Source organism: Sciurus carolinensis, chromosome 4, assembly GCF_902686445.1.
Source record: "Sciurus carolinensis chromosome 4, mSciCar1.2, whole genome shotgun sequence".
NCBI classification, from domain to species: Eukaryota; Metazoa; Chordata; class Mammalia; order Rodentia; family Sciuridae; genus Sciurus; species Sciurus carolinensis.
Genome location: NC_062216.1, coordinates 73,583,731 through 73,607,442, shown reverse-complemented (window position 1 = coordinate 73,607,442; position 23,712 = coordinate 73,583,731). Strand labels below are relative to the sequence as shown.

The window sequence follows — 23,712 nt, the reverse complement described above, 5'->3', positions numbered from 1 at the left end:
AACATCCAAAATCATTTTTGGAACATGACAAATTCTGGAAATATGTTAGTACTGTGAATAAGAAAACATAGAAGCAGACTCTCAATATTACCTTCAAATACCTCTCTCCTATATCAGGCCTGGATAGAAAGTTTAGATGGTGTCTTCTCGGAAGACCACTCTGCACATTTTTGTCCTTTTCCCATCAACCATTATTTGCCTGTGTCTGGGTCTCTGTTGACCACTCTCCTTGTCTCCTGCTATGCTTTGAAGGAAAGGTCATGCTGCCACCTTTGGTTTTCAAAGGCAACCTGGAAGCCCAAGACTTCAGGGAAAATTTGGTCTTCAAGAAAAATACTGGGATCTGTGTGACCTTCTGGCTAGCCAAATATCACATCTGATGCAGACATTCCCATCTACTCAGGTGACACAGTTATGTGGCCTAAAGAGAATCGTAGGATTGTAGAGTGATGGACGAGTAGACGGGTAGATACAGAAACAAGACTTAGGGTCAAAGCCCCTATGAGTTGGCTGAATGCAGATGAGTTCCAGCTACAGGAAAGATGGAGGAAGCAATCTAGGTCTTAGTGGAAGAAATGAAAGTGTGATCTTGATGAAAGTTGTAGAAAATCAACCTGGTAATTCTACCCCTTTTGTTTAGCTGGATAAATTTGAGCCCAAAAGTTCTAATAGTGAGAGGAGTTGAGAAGACACTTCCCCAAGCTGAAAGAGCCCAGGGTAAAATCTACAATGTGGCCAATTGGGGATCTGCCAGGTGTCAGCACAACATAGAAAGAGTATTTTTCCTAAGTCCAGGCCACTACCAATCCTAATGGGACTACACTGGAGTGGTTTTGCAAATGGACCCATTTTGGAAGGTAGAGTTCACCTCTTTGAAAGAAGAGTAGAAGTGAGGCACCAAGGAGAATGGAACATGTGGGCTCAAGGGAGAGGAGAGATTCTGTCATCAACAGGGCTGAGGAGCTGTCACTGAGAGGCATGAATGAGGACACAGAGGACAGGTCTGGATGCCACCATATCTCTAACCTCAGGTGACTCACTTACTCCACCCAAATTGTGTCTCTAGGTCACAACATAAGGACACAGCACTTGAGCATCTTCACTATTACAATTTTCTAACACCTGTTAACACATTTAACACTTCTAACAGCTTTTACCATTATGGATCTTTACACTTAACCATGAAAATGGCCACTATAAAGAGGTCTTTAAGATGTTGGAGAATTCAGTCAGAAAGTTGTAAGTACGAAATTGAGACCGAGAGTGGATTAAGGATAAATAACATAGTACTTTATTTACTTATACAGAAATCAACCAACATCCAGACCTTGCCTGCAAATTGCCCTTCTGTCTGTCTCTACCTTAAAAGTCACCAAAAGAGTTCACGTGCTATCACACACTTGGCACGCTCTGTCCTTTTTACTTGCAATCTCCCAAATCCCTTAGGCCACAGAGAAGAACCATTTTGTTTAGTTAGTGTGGGCCTGGGTATTTCCTTCTTTTGGACTGAAGCAAGAATGTCTCTATCTATTCCGATTTATGACACAAAGGAGAATCTGTTCCCTAGTGTGCAAAATGTAGATGTCAAACTTTAAGGTATTAGTACTTTTGATTTTTGCTGTGTTGGTCCTTTGGTTAAGTATGTCAATTCTGCACTCAGTGGCCCTTGGTAAAATTGTTGTTCTTCTGCTATTGCTCCTTCTTAAAAATGTCTAGACATTTTTCAGGTCATATTAAGAAGACCACTTTCCTTTAAAAGGACAAGGAGCTAGAGAGTAACCTTCAGTGTCACCCCATCTTCACCCTGAAAATTCACCCTCTCTCCTCAGATGACTCAGGTACAAGTTGGGGAGAAGCTCAAGTCAGTCGGGCTCTGCCACAGCCCTCATGTGGAGAAATGTTACTTTTTGATCTTCTGTGAAAATATAGAAGGCACAAGACACAGATAAAAATATTGATAATATTTCCAGCAAACGTATTGATTGCTTGTGGTGAACTTCCAATCTATTTACCTCACTTGATAATCCCTTGAATTATTTTGTTATTAAAACTACCCATCTCACTCAAAATACCAGTCTTTGTGCAGTTTTTTTATTTGTTCTAATTAGTTATTCATGACAGTAGAATGCATTTTGACATATCATACATAAATGGAGTATAACTTCCCATTATTCTGGTTGTACCTGATGTAGAATCACATTGGTCATGTAATCATATATGTACATAGGTTAATAATGTCTGATTCATTCTTCTATCCTTCCTACTCCCCTTCCCCTCCTTTCCCATCACTCACCTCTGCCTAATCTTCTTGAGAACGGGGTGCCATCCGTGCAGCCCTCTCGTATAAACAAGCTATTTTGTGAACTGGGCCCCCAGGAAAAGGGCGTGCAAGCACCGAGGATGCCGGCAGCCACAGCGGCGCCTTCAAGGGCCAATCAGGTCAAGTGGGATGTGCTGGGCCCCGGGCTTATCAGGCTTTCCAGAGATATCTGTCTGAGGAATGTGCAGCTGTCCGGAGACCCCATCTATCAAGGACAGGGGAACCTAGCCCTGACCCCTCTCCCTCATAATTCACTCCTTCCCTCCTCCCTACTCCCTCCAGAACCGTTCAGATTTGGCGGGACCCAATAAGATTCAAATAAAGTGGAGGGACCAAACCAAAAGACGACAAATATTTAGCTGTCTGAATGTTAACCAATAATGTACAGGTCCTTGTGTATGAATGCTGAAAAAGCTCTTAAATAGAGCACTTTCTCGCCACTCAGGGCCACTTCCCCCCCAGCCATTGTACTGGTCTGAGGGACTGGTTGCAGTCCAGGCTCGAGCTTGCTTTAATAAAACCTCGTTGTGTGATTTGCATTTGGAACGGGACCCTAACAATCCAAAGTACCTCTATTTTTCCCTGGCTCCCCTTTCTATGAATTAGCATCTGCATATCAGACAAAACATTCAGTGTTTGGTTTTTTGGGATTGCTTTATTTTGCTTACCATGGTAATCTCCAGATCCATCCATTTATCTCCATATGCCATGTTTTCCTTCTTCTTTAAGGCTGAGTAATATTCCATTGTATGTCTATACCACATTTTCATTATCCATTCGTCTGTTGAAGGGTATCTAGGTTGGTTCCATAGTTTGGCCATTGCAAATTGAGCTGCTATAAATGTCAATGTGACTACAACACTGTAGTAACTGATTTTAAATTCTTTGGGTATTAAACAAGGAGTGGGATAGCTGGGTCAAATGGTAGTTCCATTCCAAGTTTTCTGAGGTATCTGCATATTGCTTTCCATAATGGTTGCACCAATTTGCAGTCCCACCAGCAATGTATAAGTGGACATTTTTCCCCACATCCTTGCCAACATTTATCATCACTTCTATTCTTGATAACTGTCATTCTGACTGAAGTGAGATGATATCTTAGAGTACTTTTTATTTGCATTTCTCTAATTCCTACAGATGGGGACCATTTTTTCACATATTTGTTGATTAATGGTTTTTCTTTTTTGTGAGTGTGTTCAATTCCTTAGTCTTTTATTGACTGGGTTATCTGATTTTTTTGGTGTTGAGTTTTTCAGTTCTTTATAAATCCTGGAGATTAATGCTCTATCTGAAGTGAATGTGGTAAAGATTTTTCTCCCATTCTTGAAATGCCTTACCATGCCTTATCTAATACCCAGTAATTGTCTTGACTGCAAAAATAGACAACCTTTTGGGGAAAAAAAAAAGATCCCATGCTTTTTGCTTTTTCTTTCATATCATTGTTGTCAGTAACTGCTTAGTCTCAATGGACTAAGGCAAGTGTGCCTCCTCCTATCAATCTTACTGCTGCTAGAGTAGTTGGTCAGACTGGGATGTTTCTCTGTCCTCTAAGTGTGACGTCTCAGAGAAGGAAATTCAAAAATCTTCACTGAAGCATCACATATTTTGAAGAAGAGCCAGTTGCTATAGCAGAAAGAAAGTGGGACATTTTCATCCTGCTGTTTTGCACTGAATTATTCAATCATTTTCTAAAGTTACTCACTGATCCTCTTAACCCAACCTGACTGGTGTCCTTAGAAGTGGGGAGAGACAGAGACAGACATAGGGAAGAGGGACAGGGGAACACAGAAGCTCAACTAAAGCAATGCTTCTGTGAGCCAAGGCACACCGAGGACTGTCATGACCAGCAGAAGTAAGGGTGAGGAAGAATCCCCTCCTACCGTCTTGAGAGAAGGAGGCAACCCTGCTGACACTCTCAGTCCCCACTTCCATCCTCCACAGCTGTGAGGTAGGGAAATTCTCTTTTTAAAAAAATCATCATCAGTAATAATTCCTTACCAAATTCTCAACCAATGTAGGGATTTATGTTCTACCATATGATTGAAGGACTTTAGTCAATTTGAAAAAGTTGGACCATGTTAGAGGACATACTGAAAAGTTTATGTTCATAGAAAAGCCCTAGGATGGGTCTTCTCTATAATCTACTCTGATATTTTCTAAAAAGCAGATATTTTTTCTCAATGTGTCATGACTCTGACATCTACACATTAGACCTGTACAAAATTTACACTGTAGAAGTACAGATCTAGATTTATTTTTTAAAAACCTGTCCCTAATCTTCTAACACTGTTAAAATATAAGCATCTCTTCCTTTGGGCAGCCAGTCCTCATGATCATCACTGGGTCTACTTGACACACTCATTCATGCTATTCCCCTCTCCCTGCTCATAGTGGGGGACTGATAACACAGGTACAGTCAGTTACAATATTTACCCTGAATTTACCCTCTTGTGAATTTAGCAGCACACAAGGGCCCGCACCCTCAACTGTGTAAGAAAAAGTCTTGCTGAAGAGCAAAAGAAAAGAGAGAGAAGCAGGGATTGGGAAGGACTGTGGCTGTGTGGGGAATGAATTGGAAGCATCAGGTCCCTGTTCCTCACACTTTCCCTCTAGAAGCTCATTTTTTTTCTGCTAGCTTCATGCATCAAACCTCTTTCAGTTGGTTTCTGTAATTTGTGGTTTGGCTTTGTTATGTTTTCCTATACTTAATTTTGTGTTTGTGTAATTAATTCAGACTGAAGACTGAACATATAATTTTATCCATCATATATACATATACCACCATTTTTAAAATTCAGTTTACTGTCATTATTCAGAGACTGAGTTGAACTTGCATAGCTCATACACAAAGAGATCTAACCTCAAGATGAAAACCTCACAGGTGAGAGAGACAAATGGCACAGAACCGTTTGTTATAATAATCCCAAGAGCCCCAACATTGAATATTATATTAAATTTTTATGTCTCAATAAAAGACTCAGGTAGTAGATTTTCTTCATAATATGCCCCAAAGCTCAAAGAAAAAGCATCCAATACAAATGCTGTTTATAACTGAGGGAGAGATGCATGCCAATTCTTTCAAGTGACCATGAAAAACAGACATTTCAGGTCAATTTTACCAAGTTAGGCCTCTTAAATAATGCCCAAGCCTTGAAATATTCCATTTCCCATGATTTAAGACAAGTTACTCTCAACAAATAATTGATAATCATGTGTCTATACACTGGAGACCCAGATGAATCAACCACAACACTCAAACCTCTGAGATTTTGTGACTGTAGGTTGAGCAGACTGAGTATAAGTTCAATATAGCACCTTACTTTTAACTGAGAATATATTCTTTTATAATTAAGAGAGGTATAAAGAAGGAAGGATATTAAAATGGTGGTATTATTTACCCCTATCCTTTGGTAATGCAGATGAGGAAGGGGAATCTTTGTTTTCTCCACTTTCCTTTAGACCACTGGCATCAAAAGCAGAATATGTTTTTGCAAATAGAAATAATTATGATTTTAAAATCAGTGCCATATAAGAAATGCCTATTTAGCTGACAGACTGTATAAACCATAGTAATATCCACCTTCTGGATTCAGGTGATCTGGGTTTATAGAATAATGAATACCTACCATCTGAAGATACACTTTGTTTTGTTTATATTTCATTAAGTTCAACAGAGTAATTCAACCCCTGAGATAGCAAGTGAAGATCATCTCTGTGTGGATGATAGCTGGCTCTATTTCTAAATCTTTTCTTTAAAAAAAAAGTGTTTCAAGGGATTTGGATGTATGTGATTTCATAATGCATGCCTAGAACATACTAAATCCTCAGTGTATTTTTAAGATAAATAAAAGTATTGCTGAGTTTGAAACAATGCTTCTGGATACTCTGTTCAGCAAAATAAAACACTCAGTTGATGCTCTGAGTACATGTACTGTGTGAATGTGACTCTTGGACCTCTCAACCTATAGCTGGATTAGGCTTCTTTGGTCTGTGAAGAGTAGAAGAGTGAAGATGTAACCTGCACTGCATGATCTATTTCTTCACCCAAGATGCTTCAGATTTTCATCAGTGGAAATTATACAAGTTTCTTGCAAAGGTTTGATATTGCAATAGAACTCAGTGCCTAAGACAAACATACCCTCATGATATTTAAACTTCAGGGGACTATAATCAGATATCCCAGTGGATTCTCTCAGAACTTGGATGTACTGTTGTTTTATCTACACTGAAGCATTCTAGCTCTTGGGAGCTAGAAATGTACCATAAACAAAGGGAAAAAAGGAAATAGTGGCAGTGCAGACAAGCTTGTGTCTCTAATGAAGCCAGAACTATGATCAGTGAGGCACAACTGGTGGCCCTCACTGGTGGTGCTGGTGTTGACCCCTAGTGTGGAGCTAGAACTGAGGGGAAACCTGAGTCCACAGGGAAGGAGACCTGGCTGACCCACAGGCACAGCCTACAGTCAGGATTTCTGTTCTGGTGACTGATCATTATTATTCTTGTCCATGGGCAGCAATATTGATGGCTGATTTTTATGATGACCCTGTTGCTCTCACACTCTTTATAGTCATAACATCCTAAAGATTACTTACTCAGTTTGAAATTTTTGTATTTTCATTGTGACTTTCTGAGTGAGTTATCTTGTCATCACTCCTTTTTTATAACGATATAAATTAAAATGGCCTCGTAGTAACACTTTGGGAATCCACACTTCATGTTAATACCAGCTTCAGAGAAAAACAAGAATATTCTAATGATAATGCTTTAAATAGCAACTTTTGTGGTGGTGGCAGTTTTGGGGAATGGAATTCAGAGACACTCAACCACTGAGTCACATCAACAGCCCGTTTTGTATTTTATTTAGAGACAGTGTCTCACTGCATTGCTTAGTGCCTTGCTATTGCTGAGGCTGGCTTTCAATTCGAGATATTCCTGCTTCAGCCTCCAGAGACACTGGGATTATAGGCAAGAGCCACCACACCTGGCTTAAAGTAGCAATTTTAATAAGGTAGACTAATGCTTTTTATGTTCATTTCATTTTGATGGTCTTCTTGGAAAACATTAATGAACATTACATTCTCTTGAGAATGGGTCCATGCTAAACTTCTGTATTACATAAACTTGCTATCATATTACAATTCCATATCCATAACCAGATGCCTGGCCACAGGTTTGAACCCATACCTGAAATGGCTTCCTGATCAGCTTCAATAGATATCTAATGGCTTCTTTAAACTCTTTATTACTGACAGAATAATCTCTCAAAACAAAACATAAAGGCAAATAAGCATGCTCAAATCTCTTGATAACATCTGATCTTTCTTCTAAATTGTCTTTATATCTTGTAATGGGAAGTTTGATGTAAGGAACTGTGATTATTTGGTTAAAATAACCTAATTTCCAACTCAGTCTCACCCTATTTCATGGGCTCTTTTTATATCCCTCAATAAGAAATAAATATAAAGTGTTAGTTTTTTTATATATTGAGTTTCTCATTCTTTTACAAATGTTAACTTAGTTGAAATTATTATCTGCAAACTGAAAGTTTGGGGAATAAAATGGTGAAAAATTAAGCCTAATTTTTCCAGTTCTGTTCACATACAATGGATAAATACAGATCCTACCAAAAAAGGAGGTAGACTGACACAGATATATTTGTAGACAAAGACATAGATACCTTTTTAGTACAAAGGATAATGTGTCCAAACTGTAAGAATATATATACACACATGCACATTTACACACATACATATATTCATTTCTTAGACACACACATATGCATGTGTGTATATGTATATGTGTGGGTGTGTGTTTGTATATACATTCATGTCTTGTATATACATTCATTTATTACAGACCTTATAAATTCCTCCTTCTAAAATTGACTTCAGACACTTATTCATGGAATTCCCTTTCTGACACCAAATGTTGAACCCACTCCCCACACCCCAAACCCACAAAAAGAAAAGATTTCACAGTATTCCTGTGACATGTAGCTCTCAATTCCAACCCAAGATACTCATTGTGTTAGTTTTTGTTTTGTTTATTTTTTTTTTTCTCCTTTAGGATTTGTCCATCTGGTTGGAGGACATGGACCCTGCTCTGGGCGAGTAGAAGTGAATTCTGGAGGAGAGTGGATTCCAGTATCTGATGGGAACTTCACCTTCCCCACAGCCCAGGTCATCTGTGCAGAGCTGGGGTGTGGCAAGGCAGCATCTGTCCTGGGAAAACTGCCCTTCAGAGAGGACAACAAACAGGTCTGGGCTGAAGAGTTCCAGTGTGAGGGACACGAGCCTGGGCTCTGGTTCTGCCCCAGAAGGCCCTGTCCTGGAGGCAGCTGCCAACACAGTGGAGCTGTGCAAGTTGTCTGCTCAGGTGAGACTTACAGCAGTCTCACCTTTCTGCACATTCTTCTGTGGTAACAAAATGTGAAATCCTGTTTCTCCTTCCAGAGTACACAGAGGTCAGGCTCACGAAAAATGGCAGCTCTCAGTGTGAGGGTCAAGTAGAGATGAAGACCTCTGGAGGCTGGAGAACACTCTGTGCCTCTCACTGGAATATGGCCAATGCCAATGTTGTTTGCCATCAGCTGGGCTGTAGGGTCGCCCTCTCCACCCCAAAAGGAGCATACTTTGTGGAAGGACATGATGAGATCTGGAGAGACCGATTTCACTGCTCGGGGTCTGAGTCCTTCTTGTGGAATTGTCCTGTGACTGCCCTGGGTGTTCCCGCCTGTGCCCATGGAAACACAGCCTCTGTGGTGTGCTCAGGTAAGGGAGGTTAGGGCTGACTGGAATTCGGTTTGCTCCTTGAGTGACATGTTTCTGAGAGCAGACGGTGTGGAGGAATGACTTCCTAAATGAAATATTCTGTGGTGAAATATGATTCTTCTCAATAACCGTACATCTTTCAGGTCCTTTAAGGGTTATTCAGAGGAATTTTTTTTGACTGACAAAGGCTAGAGGTTTATTATTACCTATATAGTTTAACCATAGAGAAAAAGAGTAAGATAAGGAACACACAAATACATTCTGCAATGTTTCCTCAAATCTTTTTTTTACATTTTTTTGTTTTTTCTAATTAGTTGTACAGAAGAATAGAATGCATTTATATATTTTGATAGATCATACAAAAATAGAGTGTAATCTTTCTTTTTTCTGATTATACATATTGCAAGATTACATCAGTCATGCAGTCATACATGTACATGAAGTAATAATGTCTGTTTCACTCTATTATCATTCCTTCCCCTTTACCCCTTCCCTCCCTTCACTTCCCTCTACCTAATCTAAACTAACTATATTCTTGTCTATACCCCACACCAGTGTGAATTAGGTTCCACAATTCAGATAAAACATCCAGCCTTGTTTTGGGGGGTTTGGCCTATTTCACTTAGCATAATATCCTCTAACTCCATCCATTTACCAGCAAATGCCAGAATTTCATTTTCTTTAAAGCTGAGTCCTTCAGGCTTTTTATTATATATTTTCATTTGTTCTTATTAGGTATACATGATCATATAATGTATTGTGACATATTATACCTATAAGGAGTATAAATTCTCATTCTTCTGGTTCCACATGATATAAAATTACATTGGTCATGTAATGATATATACACATAAGAAATAATATCCAACTAATGCTACTGTCTTTCCTATTCCCATTTCCCCTTCATCCCTTATTCCTCTTTGTCTAATCCAAAGTTCTTCTATTCTTCCCTATCCTCCCTTATTTGAGTCTGCATCCACATATCAGAGAAAACGTTCAGCTTTTGGTTTCAGGGGATTGGCTTATTTTGCTTAGCATAATTATATCCAGCTCCATGCATTTACTGGCAAAAGCCATAATTTCATTCTTCTTCAGGACTGAGAAATATTCACTTGTGCATATATATCACCTTTTCTTTATCCATTCATCTTCTGAAGGGCACCTAGGTGGGTTCCATAGTTTAGCTATTGTGAGTTGAGCTGCTATAAACATTGTGTGGCAGTGTCACTATAGTATGCTAATTTTATGTCCTTTGGGTATAAAACGAGGAGTGGGGTAAGTGGGTCAAATGGTGATTCCCTTCCAAGTTTTCTGAAGAATACCTAAACTGCTTTCCATAATGGTTGCACCATTTTGCATTCCCACCAGCAATGTATGAGTGGACCGTTTCCCCAACATCTTTGCCAACGTTTATTGTTGCTTGGATTCTTGATAATTGCCATTCTGATTGGAGGGAGCTGAAATTTTGGAGTAGTTTTGATTTGCATTTCTCAAATGCTGGAGATGTTGACCATTTTTTCATATATTTGTTGATTGTTTGTATTATTACTTCTGTGAAATGCTTCTTCAGTTCTTTAGCCCATTTACTGATTGGGTTATTTGTTTTTTTGATGTTAAGTTTTTTGAGTTCTTTTCATATCCTATTAGCGCATGTGGTAAAGATTTTCTCCCACTCTGTAGGCTTTCTCTTCACATTGTTTCTTTTGCTGAGAAGAAGCTCTTTAGCTTGAATCCATCCCATTGATTGATTCTTGATTTAACTTCTTGCACTTTAGGGGTCTTTTTAAAGAAGTCAGTTCTCAGGCCAACTTGAGGAAGATTTGGGTCTACTTTTTCTTCTAGTAGCTGCAGGGTCTCTATTCTAGTACCTAAGTCTTTCACCACTTAGGTACTATCTTTCACCACTCTGAGTTGAGTTTTTTGCAGGGTGAGAGATAAAGGTTTAATTTCAGTATGATACATGTGGTTTTCCATTTTTCTCTGCACCATTTGTTGAATAGGCTATCTTTAATCCAGTGAATGTTTTTGGCACCTTGGTCTACTATGAGATAACTGTGTTTCTGTGGTGTTGTCCATGTGTCTTCTATTCTGTACCATCTGTCTATGTGTCCGTTTTGGTGCCAATACCATGCTGTTTCTAATACTACAGCTCTGTAGTACAGTTTGAGGTCTGTATTGTGATGCCTCCTGCTTCACTTTTCTTACTAAGGATTGCTTTGGTTATTCTGGGTCTCTTGTTTTTCTAAATGAATTACATGATTAATTTTTGTCTTCTATGAAGAATGTCATTGGGTTACTTGTATTCTTGGATAATTGCCATTCTGACTTGAATGAGATGAAATCCTAGAATGGTTGTGATTTGCATTTCTCAAATTGCTCTAGATGTTGAAATTTTTTCATATATTTCTTGACTGATCACATTTCTTCTTCCATGAAGTGCCTGTTCCTTAGCCCATTTATTAATTGGATAATGTGGGTTTTCAGTGTTAAGTGTTTTGAGTTCTTTATCTATCTTGGAGAGTAATGCTCTGTCTAAGGTGCAGGTGGCAAAGATTTTCTCCCATTCTGTAAGCTCTCTCTTCCAGTTTTTGATAGTTTCCTTTGCTATGAAAAAGTTTTCTAGTTTGAATCCATCCCATTTGTTGATTCTTGATTTTACTTCATGCACTTTAGGAGTATTATGGAGAAATTCAGTTTTTTGACTGACGTTGGTAGAGATTTGAATTTTTCTTCTATTAGGCACAGGGTCTCTAGTCCAGTGCCTAAATCCTTGATCCACATTGAGTTGGTTTTTGTGCAGGATGAGAGACAGGGATTCAATTTCATTTTGCTACATTTGGATTTCCAATTTTCCCAGCACCATTTGTTGAAGAAGCCAACTTTTCTGCAAGTATGTTTTTGGCACCTGTGTCTAGTATGATATAACTCTATGTGTATGTGGATTTGCCTGTTTGTCTTCTATTCTGTACCCTTGGTCTACATGTCTGTTTTGGTGCCAATATGTGCTGTTTTTGTTACTATTGTGTAATTTAAGGCCTGGTCTTGTGATGCCTCCTGCTTTACTTTTCTTGCTAAGGATTGCTTTGGCTATTCTGGGTCTTTCATTTTTTCAAAAAAATTTCCTTACTGCTTTTTCCATTTCTATGAGGAATGTCAGTGGAATTTAATAGGAATTGCATTAAATCTGTATAGTGTTATTGGTAGTTTGACCATGTGACAATGTTAATTCTGCCTATCCATGAACTTGAGAGATCTTTATGTCTTCTAAGGTCTTCTTCAATTTCTTTCTTTAGTATTGTGTAGTTTTCATTGAACAGGTCTTTCACCTCTTTTTTTTGATTGATTCCCCCAATTTTTTTTGAGCCTATTATGAATGGGTTGCTTTCCTATTTCTCTTGCAGTGGATTTATCACTGAAGTATAGGAGCACAATTGATTTATGGGTGTTGATTTTATAAATCCTGCTACTTTGTTGAATTTCTTTAGGAGTTCCAGAAATATTCTGGTGGAGTCTTCTGAGTCTTCAAGTTATAGAATCATGTCATCGGCAAATAAGGACTGTTTGAGTTCTTTTCCTTTTGATACTCATTTAATTTCTTTCTTCTAATGACTCTGCTTATAGTTTCCAGGACTATGTTGCATGAACATGGTAGAAGAGGGCATCCCTGTATTCTTCCAACGTTTAGAGGGAATTCTTTCAATTTTTCTCCATTTAGAATGATGTTGACTTTGGGTTTAGATATGTTCCTACTATGCCTAGGTTTTTTTAGTGTTTTGAACATGAAGTGGTGCTGTATTTTGTCAAATGCTTTTTGTGGATCTATTGAGATGATCATGTGCTTCTTGTATTTAAGTATATTGATGTCATGAATTATGTTTAATGATTTCCATATGTTGAACCAACCTTGCATCCCTGGGATGAACCCCACTTGATCATGGCACACCATCTTTTTACTATGTTTTGTTATACTATTGCTAGTATTTTATAGAGAATTTCTGCATCAATGATCATCAGGAATATTGGTCTGAAGTTTTCTTTCTTTGCTGTTTCTTTGTCTAGTTTTGATATCAGGGTGATACCAGCTTCATAGAATGAGTTTGGAAGGGTTCCTTCCGATTCTATTTCATGGAATAATTTGAGAAGTATTGATGATAGTTCTTCTTGAAAGGTCTTGTAGAATTCAACTGAGAATTCGTCTAGTCCTGGGCTTTTCTTCCTTGGTAGGTTTTTGGTGGTGTCTTCTATTTCCTTGCTTGAAATTGATATGTTTAAATTTTCTATGTCCTCCTGATTCAATTTGGGTAGGTCATATGTCTCTAGAAACTTGTCAATGTCTTCAAGATTTTCTCTAGTTTTAGAGCATAAATTTCCAAAATAGTTTCAGATTATTGTCTGTATTTTAGTAGTGTTCATTGTGATATTTCTTTTTTCATTGTGAATTTTAGTAATTTGAGTTTTCTTTCTCTTTCTCTTTGTTAGCATGGCTCAGGATTTATCAACTTTATTTATTTTGTGAAAGAACCAACTTTTTGTTTCATAATTTTTTGGATTATTTTTTCTCTCTTTGCTCAATTTCTTTGATTTCAGCTCTAATTTAATTATTTCCTATCTTCTACTGCTTTTGGTGTTGATTTCTTCTTCCTTTCCTAGGGCTTTGAGATGCAATGTCAGGATATTTATTTTCTGACTTTTAATCTTTCAGTGAATTAGTTCAGTGCAATGAACTTTCCTCTTGACACAGCCCACATAGTGTCCCAGAGATTTGATGTGTTTTATCACTATTCTCATTTAGCACTAAATACTTTCTTATTTCATTCCTGATTTTTTTCTACTATCCATTCATCATTTGATAGCCTATTATTTAGTCTCCAGGTGTTATAATAGCTTCTATTTTTTAAGTTATTGATTTCTAATTTTATTCCATTTTGATCAGATAGAATGTAAGGCATTCAGTCTCTCTCTGTATCTCTCTTTCTCTCTCTCTCTCTTTCTCTCTCTCTAGCATTTGCAAATAGTTGTTTTGTGGTCTAATATATGGTCTATTTTAGAGAAGGATCCATGTACTGCTGAGAAGAAATTGTATTTAGGCATTGATAGATGAAATATTCTATATAAATGTCTGCTATGTCTAAATTATTAATTGTATTTTTTAGTTCTATAGCTTCTTTATTTAGTTTTTGTTTGGAGGATCTATCTAGTGTTGAAAGATGCATGTTAAAGTCACCCGCATTATTGTGTTGTGGTATATTGGATTCTTGAAATTGAGAAGGGTTTGTTTGATATACTTAGATGGTCCATTGTTTGGGGCATAAACATTTCTGATTGTTATGTACCGTTGATGTATAATTCCCTTAAGCACTATGAAATGCCCTTCTCTGTCCCTTCCAATTAACTTTGTTTTTGAAATCCACTTTATCTGATATGAGGATAGAAACCCCTGTTTGTTTATGTGATCCATGTGAGTGATATGTTTCTTCCCATCCTTTCACCTTCCATGTGTAGATGTCTTTACCTTAGGTTATTCTCTTGGAGACAGTATATTGCTGGGTCTTGTTTTTTAATCCAATCTGCCAGTCTATATCTTTTGATTGATGTATTTAGATCATTTACTTTCAATGTTATTTTTGGGATATGACTTTGATTCCCTGTCATTTTGACTTATTTCTGACTTAATTTGATTTACTTTCTCCATTGATTTACTACTATTTTAGTTCCTCTCTTTGCTGGTTTTGTCTTATTTTCCACTATTTTTTCATGAACTATCTTATCAGGTATGTTTTGTATTGCAGTCCTTCTAGTTGTGAATAATTTTTTTTTTTTTTTTATGCTCTGAGTTCTATGCTCTCTGCTCTGTGCTCTGTTCTGTGCTCTTGCTTCTTGGCTCTGGTCTTTGTACTCTCTGCTCTGTGCTCTGCACTCTGGGCCCTGGACTCTGTGCTCGGGTCTTTGATCACTGTGCTGTGTGCTCTGTGCTCTGACCCTGTTCTCTGGCTCTGTATTCTGGGTCTGGGCTCTGTGCTCCGTGCTCTGCCCTCTGGTCTCTGTGCTCTGTGCTCTGTTCTCTGGTCTCTTTGCTCTGTGCTCTGTTCTCTGTACTCTGTGGTCTGTGCTCTGGTTCTGTGCCCTGCCCTCTGGCTCTATGCCCTGCCCTCTGTGCTCTGTGCTTTGGGCTCTGTGCTCTGGGTTCTGGCTGTAGGCTCTGTCTCAATACTCTGGGTCTGGGCTCTGAACATATTTTTTTAATTTATTTGTATTGTAAACAAATGGGATACATGTTGTTTCTGTTTGTACATGGAGTAACAGCATACCATTTGCATAATCATACATTTACATAGGGTAATGATGTTTGAACAATTTTAACTTTTGTTTATCATTGAATATTTTTATGTCATCATTAAATCTGAAGCTTAGTTTTGCTGGGCATAGTATTCTAGGCAGGCATCCATTTCCTTTCAAAGCTTGGTATATATTATCAGAAGACCTCCTAATTTTGGTCTGGATTGAGAGACCAGCCGAGAGCTGAATTGGTTTCCCTCTAAACAGAATCTGACATTTTTCTCTGTCTCTTTTTAAAATTCTATCCTTATTCTGTATGTTTGGCATTTTCATAATAATGTGCCTTGGTGTGGGTCAGTTGTAATTTTGTATATTTGGGGTCCTAGAAGCCTCCTATATTTGATTTTCCATTTCATTCTTTAGGTTCGGGAAATTTTTGATACTATCTAATTGAAAAGATTGTGTATGTTTTTCATTTGTATCTCTGAGCCTTCATCTATCCCAATAAATTTTATATGTAGTATTATCAGGTTATCCCAGGTTATTTTCCAAGAATTCTTGGAAGTTCTTGGAAGTTCTGTTCATGATCTCTTAACATATATTCTCCATGGTCAATTTTGTTTTCAAAATTTTATATTTTGTCTTCTTTTCCCTAAAGTCTTCCTTCCAAGTGATCTAGTCTGTTGGTGATACTTTCAACTGAATTTTTAATTTGGTTCATTTTGCGGGTTTCTGCTTTTCTGTTTTTTGTTGTTGTTGTTGTTGTTGTTGTTGTTCAGAATCTCTGTTTATTGTAGTGATCCTTCAGTTCTTGTATTTTCTCTCTAATTTTACTGCTCATACCATCCTTTACTTTGCAGATCATTTTCACTGTGTACATTCTAAATTTCCATCCATTTTGCTACCAATGACAGGACTTCATTTTTATATATGCCTAGGTCTATAACACCTTTTACTTAATAATTCTTTTTTCAGTGGGCACCTGGGTTGGTTCCAAACCATTACTTTTCTGCCACAATAAGCATGGGAATGTAGAATTGCTCTACGTGTATTTGCCCTGGATACTATTGCTGCATAATACATTTTCCCCAAAAAAAAATTTTAATAAAAAGTGCATGCCATTTTGCTCATAATTTGTTGACTCATAAATTGGGAAGGGCTCTTGGCAATTGCCTCTTGGAGTCTCTCATGAAGTTGCCCTTAGAAGTCACCTGGAGCTGAGGTCACTTGAAGACTTGATCAAGATACAAATCCGGTATAGTACATTAACAAGACTGGCAGCTTGAAGATCACCTGGGGCTGCTGACAGAAACACCCACAAATGCACTCTACACATGATAGTCTCTACAGAGTAGAGTAAAGCAAGTGTCTAAATATGTCAAAGGAAAGAGGCATGACTTTCTTGGCTAGGTTTGTTAGTCGAGCCATGTTGGCTTCACCGCATTCTGTTGCTTATAGACAACACCCCACCATCAGCTGAGATTCAAGGGAAGAAGGAATGGACTCTGCAGGTCAATGAATAGAGTGTCACAGATTCGGTGGATATTTTTAAACACTGCAGGTGTATTAAATATCCCACTATATGTATTTTCTAATTTATGCTATAGGACTACCAATTGTGACTTTAAATACCTAAAAGGGATAAAGTATCTATGTTAGGTCTCTCACCATGTCTCTTAGGTACATATTTATATTTTGGTTTTTTTTCCCCCCCTTTTACCAGTCATACTTTATTTTATGAAGCAATTTGAAAGTAATTAAAGAAATTAGCTCCAAACTATATGGTCAGTGGTCCGCAGCTCTAAATGCAATTATTCTTTTTTTTTTTCCTTTTTTTAAATTTATTTTTATTATAAACAAATGGGATACATGTTGTGTCTGTTTGTACATGAAGTAAATGCATACAATTTGTGCAATCAAACATTTAAAAATGGTAATGGTGTTTGATTCATACTGTTATTTTCTCCTCCCCCCAACCCCTCCCACCCCTCCTTTCCCTCTATACAGTCCCTCCTTCCTACATTCTTGCCCCCCTTCAACCCCCCTATATGTGGCATCATCCACTTATCAATGAGATCATACGTCCTTTGGATTTTTGAGATTGGCTTATCTCACTTAGCATGATAGTCGCCAATTTCATCCTTTTGCCTGAAAATGCCATAATTTTATTATTCTTTATGGCTGAGTAATATTCCATTGTATATATATGCCACAGTTTCTTTATCCATTCGTCAATTGAAGGACAACTAGGTTGGTTCCAAAATCTGGCTATGGTGAATTGAGCAGCAATGAACACTGATGTGGCTGTATCTCCGTAATATGCTGATTTTAAATCCTTTTGGTATAGGCCAAGGAGTGGGATAGCTGGGTCAAATGGTGGTTCCATTCCAAGTTTTCTAAGGAATCTCCACACTGCTTTCCAGAGTGGCTGCACTAATTTGCAGCCCCACCAGCAATGTATGAGTGTACCTTTCTCCCCACATCCTCGCCAACACCTATTGCTGCTTGTATTCTTGATAATCGCCATTCTAATTGGGGTGAGATGGAATCTTAGGGTAATTTTGATTTGCATTTCTCTTATTACTAGAGATGTTGAACATTTTTTCATATATCCGTTGATTGCTGGTAGATCTTCTTCTGTGAAGTGTCTGTTCATTTCCTTAGCCCATTTGTTGATTGGATTATTTGTATTCTTGGTGTAGAGTTTCTTGAGTTCTTTATAGATTCTGGAAATTAGCGCTCTATCTGAAGTATGGTTGGCAAAGATTTTCTCCCACTCTGTAGGCTCTCTCTTCACATTGCTGATAGTTTCCTTTGCTGAGAGAAAGCTTTTTACTTTGAATCTATCCTAGTTATTGATTCTTGCTTTTATTTCTTGTGCTATGGAAGTCCTGTTAAGGAAGTCTGATCCTAAGCTGACATGTTGAAGATTTGGACCTACTTTTTCTTCTATAAGATGAAGGGTCTCTGGTCTGATTTCAAGGTCCTTGATCCATTTTGATTTGAGTTTTGTGTGGTGAGAAATAGGGGTTTAGTTTTATTCTGCTGCATATGGATTTCCAGTTTTCCCAGCACCATTTGTTGAAGAGACTATCTTTTCTCCATTGCATATTTTTGGCCTCTTTATCTAGTAAGAGAAAATTGTATTTATTTGGGTTTCTGTCCATGTCCTCTATTCTGTACCATTGATCTACCTGTCTATTTTGGTACCAATACCATGCTCTTTTTGTTACTATAGCTTCATAGTATAGTTGAATTTAAATAATCGTATCATGATTATTTAAATTACCTGTGAGGAAACAGATATTAATTATGTGAAAATCTTCCCCTTTTTTCTCCTTTTTCCTCTTTGTTTTCTATCTAACTTCTATTTAATATGGTGTTTTTTATCAATAGACACTGTATTTGAAAAATTATACAAAACCTTCAGAAAGTACTTTATTTCACCTTTTTCATGCACTTTATTCAGGGCATATCACCTTATACAAAAACTATTTGAAGTTTTGAGAAACTGGACAATGATATTTATGACAAAAATTATTTTAGTTCATATAATATTATACAAGATTTCTAATTGCTTAAAAGGATTCCTTCTTTTTGGCAAATATACTGAAATTTTCAGAGTCCCACCTTCATCCTCTCAATGAGTAATGCCTCCAGGGGAAAATAGATGATAACAATTTTTACTTTTCTCTGAACTTTACTCCAAGAATCTTGCTGCCATGGGAGTTGTGCAGTACTCTCAAGCAGCACTGATATATTCCCACTTTCCTAAAGTCACTCCTGGTTCTTGACTTAAAACAGAAAATTCTGTCAAAGTCAGAAGCAGAAATCTTCATTAGAAGATCAGCTCTGGAGATAGGAAATTATTGCTCATGTCCTACAGTTTTCAGAGGCCATCACTAGATGGTGATGTACTTTAACTGAGTTCCCTGCTCTCTAACCCCTTCTGTAGGAAACCAGACCCAGCTGCTGCCCCAGTGCAACGACTCCTGGTCTGACCCAGCAGGTTCTGCAGCCTCAGAGGGACACACTGCCACCTGCTCAGGTGAGCAAGGCCCCAGCACAACACCCTTCTCCTTCCCTGTGTAAACGCCCACTGACATGACCCTGTCTCTCCCCAGACAGCAGAGAGCTCCGCCTGGTGGATGGTGGTGGTCGCTGTGCAGGGAGAGTGGAGATCCTGCAGCAGGGCTCCTGGGGCTCCATCTGTGATGACAGCTGGGACCTGAGTGACGCCCACGTGGTATGCAGGCAGCTGGGCTGTGGAGTGGCCCTGGAGGCCACCATCTCTGCTCACTTTGGAGAGGGGTCAGGGCCCATCTGGCTGGATGAGCTGAACTGCACAGGAGAGGAGGCCCACGTGTGGCAGTGCCCTTCCCAGGGCTGGGGGCAGCACAACTGCAGGCACAAGGAGGACGCTGGGGTCATCTGCTCAGGTCTGTGGTGCACACTGTGTGCACAGGTTGGGAAGGCATGGGAGGTTCTGCAGGATGGTGTCTGAACCCTGTGGCAGGGTTGAGGGTTACAGACAGAAGTGGGAGGAGGCCTCCCCACAGAACCTGTCCCTCCAGCAGAGGAGAAGATGAGATGCTTCCATTTCCTGCTGAAGCTGGTGGGTTTCTGCTCCTTCCTTCTCAGTTCTGTTTCTTGACACAATCATTCTCTACAGGATTCATTTAAGGTAGCAGTTACCCTTCACTTACCTCTATGGACAAGAGTAGACCCCAAAATTTCCTATTTCTGCCATAACAAATTACTATAGAGCAAGTGACGTAAAACAACACAAATTTATCCTCTTACAGTATCGTTTAGAAATCTCACCATGATCTGATTGGGCTATAAACCAGGTGTCAATAGACTGCATTCAGCTAAGTCTCTGGAAGACTTAGTTCCTTGGCTTTTCAGCTTCTAGATGTTGTCTGAATTTCTTATCTCATGGTCCCTTCCTTCTTCAAATCAATGTCATTTCATCCCTCTGATCATTCTACCATAGTCACATCTCCCTCTGATTAAGGCCAGAGAGAGTTGTGTACTTTTCAATTATTAGTGAGAAAAAAATTAGTGAAACTGGAGGCATCATAATGCCAGACCTTAAATTACACTACAGAGCTACAGTAACAAAACAGCATGATATTGATACCTAAACAGACATAAAGGCCAATGGCACAGAATAGAAGACAAAGAGACAAACCCATGTAAATATAGTTATCTCATACTAGGCAAAAGTGCCATAAACCTACATTAGAGAAAAGTACACATTTTCAGCAAATGGTGCTGGGAAAACTGAAAATTCATATGTAGTAGAATGAAATTTAATCCCTAACCCTTGCCCTGCATAAAATGCAGTGGATCAAGGAACTAGGAAATAGAACAAAAATCCAACAACTACTGGAATAAAAGATAGGCCCAGCACTCCATCCTGTTGGCTTAGGAACATACTTCTTCAACAAGAATGCTAAAGTGCAAGGAGTAAAATCAAGAATTGATGAATGGGATGGAATCAAACTAAATAGCTTTTTCACAGCAAAGGAAACCATCAAAGTAGGAAGAGAGAGCCTCCAGGATGGGAGAAAATCCTTGCCACCTACACCTGAGGTAGAGCACTAATCACCGGGAGATATAAAGAACTCAAAAACCTTAACACCAGAAAAACAATCAAACAAAAAATAACCCAATTGAAAATGGCCAAAGAATTGGATAAATACTTCATAGAAGAAGAATACAAATGGGCAATAAATATATGATAAAACATTCAAAATCTCTAGCAGTTGGAGAAAGGAAATTTAAAACTACACTGAGAGTTCATCTCACTCCAGTCAGAATGGCAACAATCAAGAACACAAGTAATAAGAAATGTTGTTAAGGATATGGGGAAAGGGTACATTCATACCTCACTGACGAGACTGATAATCAGTGCAACCACTTTCAAAAGCAGTAGGAAGATTCATCAGAAAACTTGAAATGGAACCACCATGTGACCCATTTATCCCACTGCTCAGTATATACCTAAAGGACTTAAAATCTACTATTACAGTGATGCAGCCCCATGTCAATGTTTATAGCAGCCCAATTCACAATAGCTAAGCTATGGAACCAAACTTGTTGTCCTTTAACAGATGACTGCATAAAGAAAATGTGGTATGTATACACAAGGGAATATTGATCAGTCATAAAAATAATGACTTTATGACATTTGCCAGGAAATGGATCTGGAGACCATCATGCTAAGCAAAATAAGCCAATCCCCAAAAATCAAAGGTCAAACGTTTTCACCCATATGAGGATACTAACATGCAAGTTTTGGGGGGAAGTGAAGAATGGAAGTTCATTGGATCAAAAGTACTCCTTGGGGTCCTTTACTTTGCATATCAGTTTGCTATGTACATTCTAAAATCCTTCTCTGACGTTTCTTCCACCATGATGTTGGTGGATTCTGTTATAAGAGTATCTTGGTTTGCATGGGTGATTATTTCCATTGTTTTTTTCATGTCGCCTGTGTGTTTACTCATCTAGCAGTGTAGATCTGAGGCGGTAGAGATTCTACCCTGTGGACTTATAGCACCCCTGAAGGTTTCCAGTACCTCAACATTTAGGGGGAGACAAATAAGAACAACCAATGCAAATGATATACTGAATTAAATCAAATGGTTTCTGCTATGATGTCTATGATGTTGACACAATTAAAAGAAAGGATATGATCAGTTACTGCCTACAATACAAACAGTAAATTTGCAAAATGGTTTATATTTGAAATGGTGCACATGAAGAGAACAGAAGTGATGGAAGATATGATGATTATGAAGGAGAAATAAAAAAGATATAAGTAAAAAATTAAAGGCAGAGTGAAAGAGACAACAGCAGATATTGGCTGTTAGCAGAAGAAAAGAGCAAAAGAGAATCAAGGGAAACAGATAAGTGAAGGGAATAATATATTTAAAGTAAAATTTTAATTAAAAAAAATAAAAAAACAAAACTAAAATATACTAATCAAATATCCTAGTTCTCAAAAAGCTGATCAATGAAAAATTACCATCATTGAAAATGCTAGAAATGAGAAAAGAAAACAAATGTGAATATGTGTAAATGTCAAAGAAACATTACAGTCACAATTAGACAGAGAAAAGAAAAGAAATAAAAAGATCTTGATGGAAAGTTAAAGAATTATTTCCATTGGAACTCAAAAGATTCTCAGCTTCCTTTCTCAGTGGTTTTATATCAGTTCATCTGGAGCATGGTGATTACACCACCCTCAGGGTGGGCTTGTTACAGTGACAGAGGTCATGCCAGAGGCGGAACTCCTGGGGACAGGGTTTAGACTTCAGTATCCTCCAGGTTCTTCGATGATTCCCAATTGGTCTGGAGATTTTAAGTCAGTGCACCCCCAGGCTCCAGCAATTGGAAGACTATACCCCAAGGATCTCCCCTGGGTTGGACTCATGTGCTGGAGGAACCAATTCTTAGTTCATTACATCAACTTCAAACCCCACATCTCCTGTCTTGGTTGGGTCTCCAAAATCAATCTCTCCCACCACAAGCCCTTGCAAATTCCTGGCCTCTCAACTTGTCCTGCCAGCAGCCACACTGGAGGCAAGGAGAGAGCCAGATGGGTTTCCATGACCACTAGTTCCCTGTGTAAACCCCTCTCCACATTTCATTTTCTCCTAGTCACTTGGCACACTCTATGTTAAGCTGTGTGACTTTACCAGGCCAAACTTAGGTTTGAGAGTAATCAGCCTTCACAGATGCTGACCCCCTTCTACAGCTGAAAAATGATTCCTTCCATTCTCTTTCCCCTGCATGCAGCTGGGAGAGAGTGGGGTTTCTTTCCCACCCAAGGATATTGTGCAGTGCACCTTTCAATTTAGTCAGATAGTGTCCTTGTTCTCTAAACTCTCTGTACCCAGCTGTGCTTTAGACCTCCTAAAAATGCAGGTTCCTTTAATTTCCTTGTGCTTTCACTTGCTTGTGGAGGGACTGTTCTGGATGGTACCTCCATCTATAGCAGAAGGTGCAGTGCTTTGGGTTTTCTTCCTTATTTTATTATATCCAAAGTCATGAGTCCCCAGTTTCCTTTGAATGTTCAGTATTAACTCCCAGTAAAGCCCCACCATATTTTTTTTTCATTCACCCACTTTGCTGAGAAGCTGCCTTTCTGCTTTCTTGGTTTCACCCCATGAAGCAGCCAGGAGAGTCACCTCCTCTATTGTAACATCTTGAAAACCTCGGGATCCTTTCCTTGATCATGTGTACAAAGCCCCTTTGCTACTTGAGGTAACATATTAGAGACTCCCAGGATAAGGAAGTGGACATATTTGGATCTCCACTATTCTGTTACACCACTGT

The 23,712-nt window shown here is 38.5% G+C and overlaps 1 pseudogene; it reads left to right on the top strand.

Moving 5' to 3' along the window:
• LOC124982754 (antigen WC1.1-like) overlaps positions 1–23,712 on the top strand; it is a 176,277-nt pseudogene that overhangs the window by 98,040 nt on the left and 54,525 nt on the right.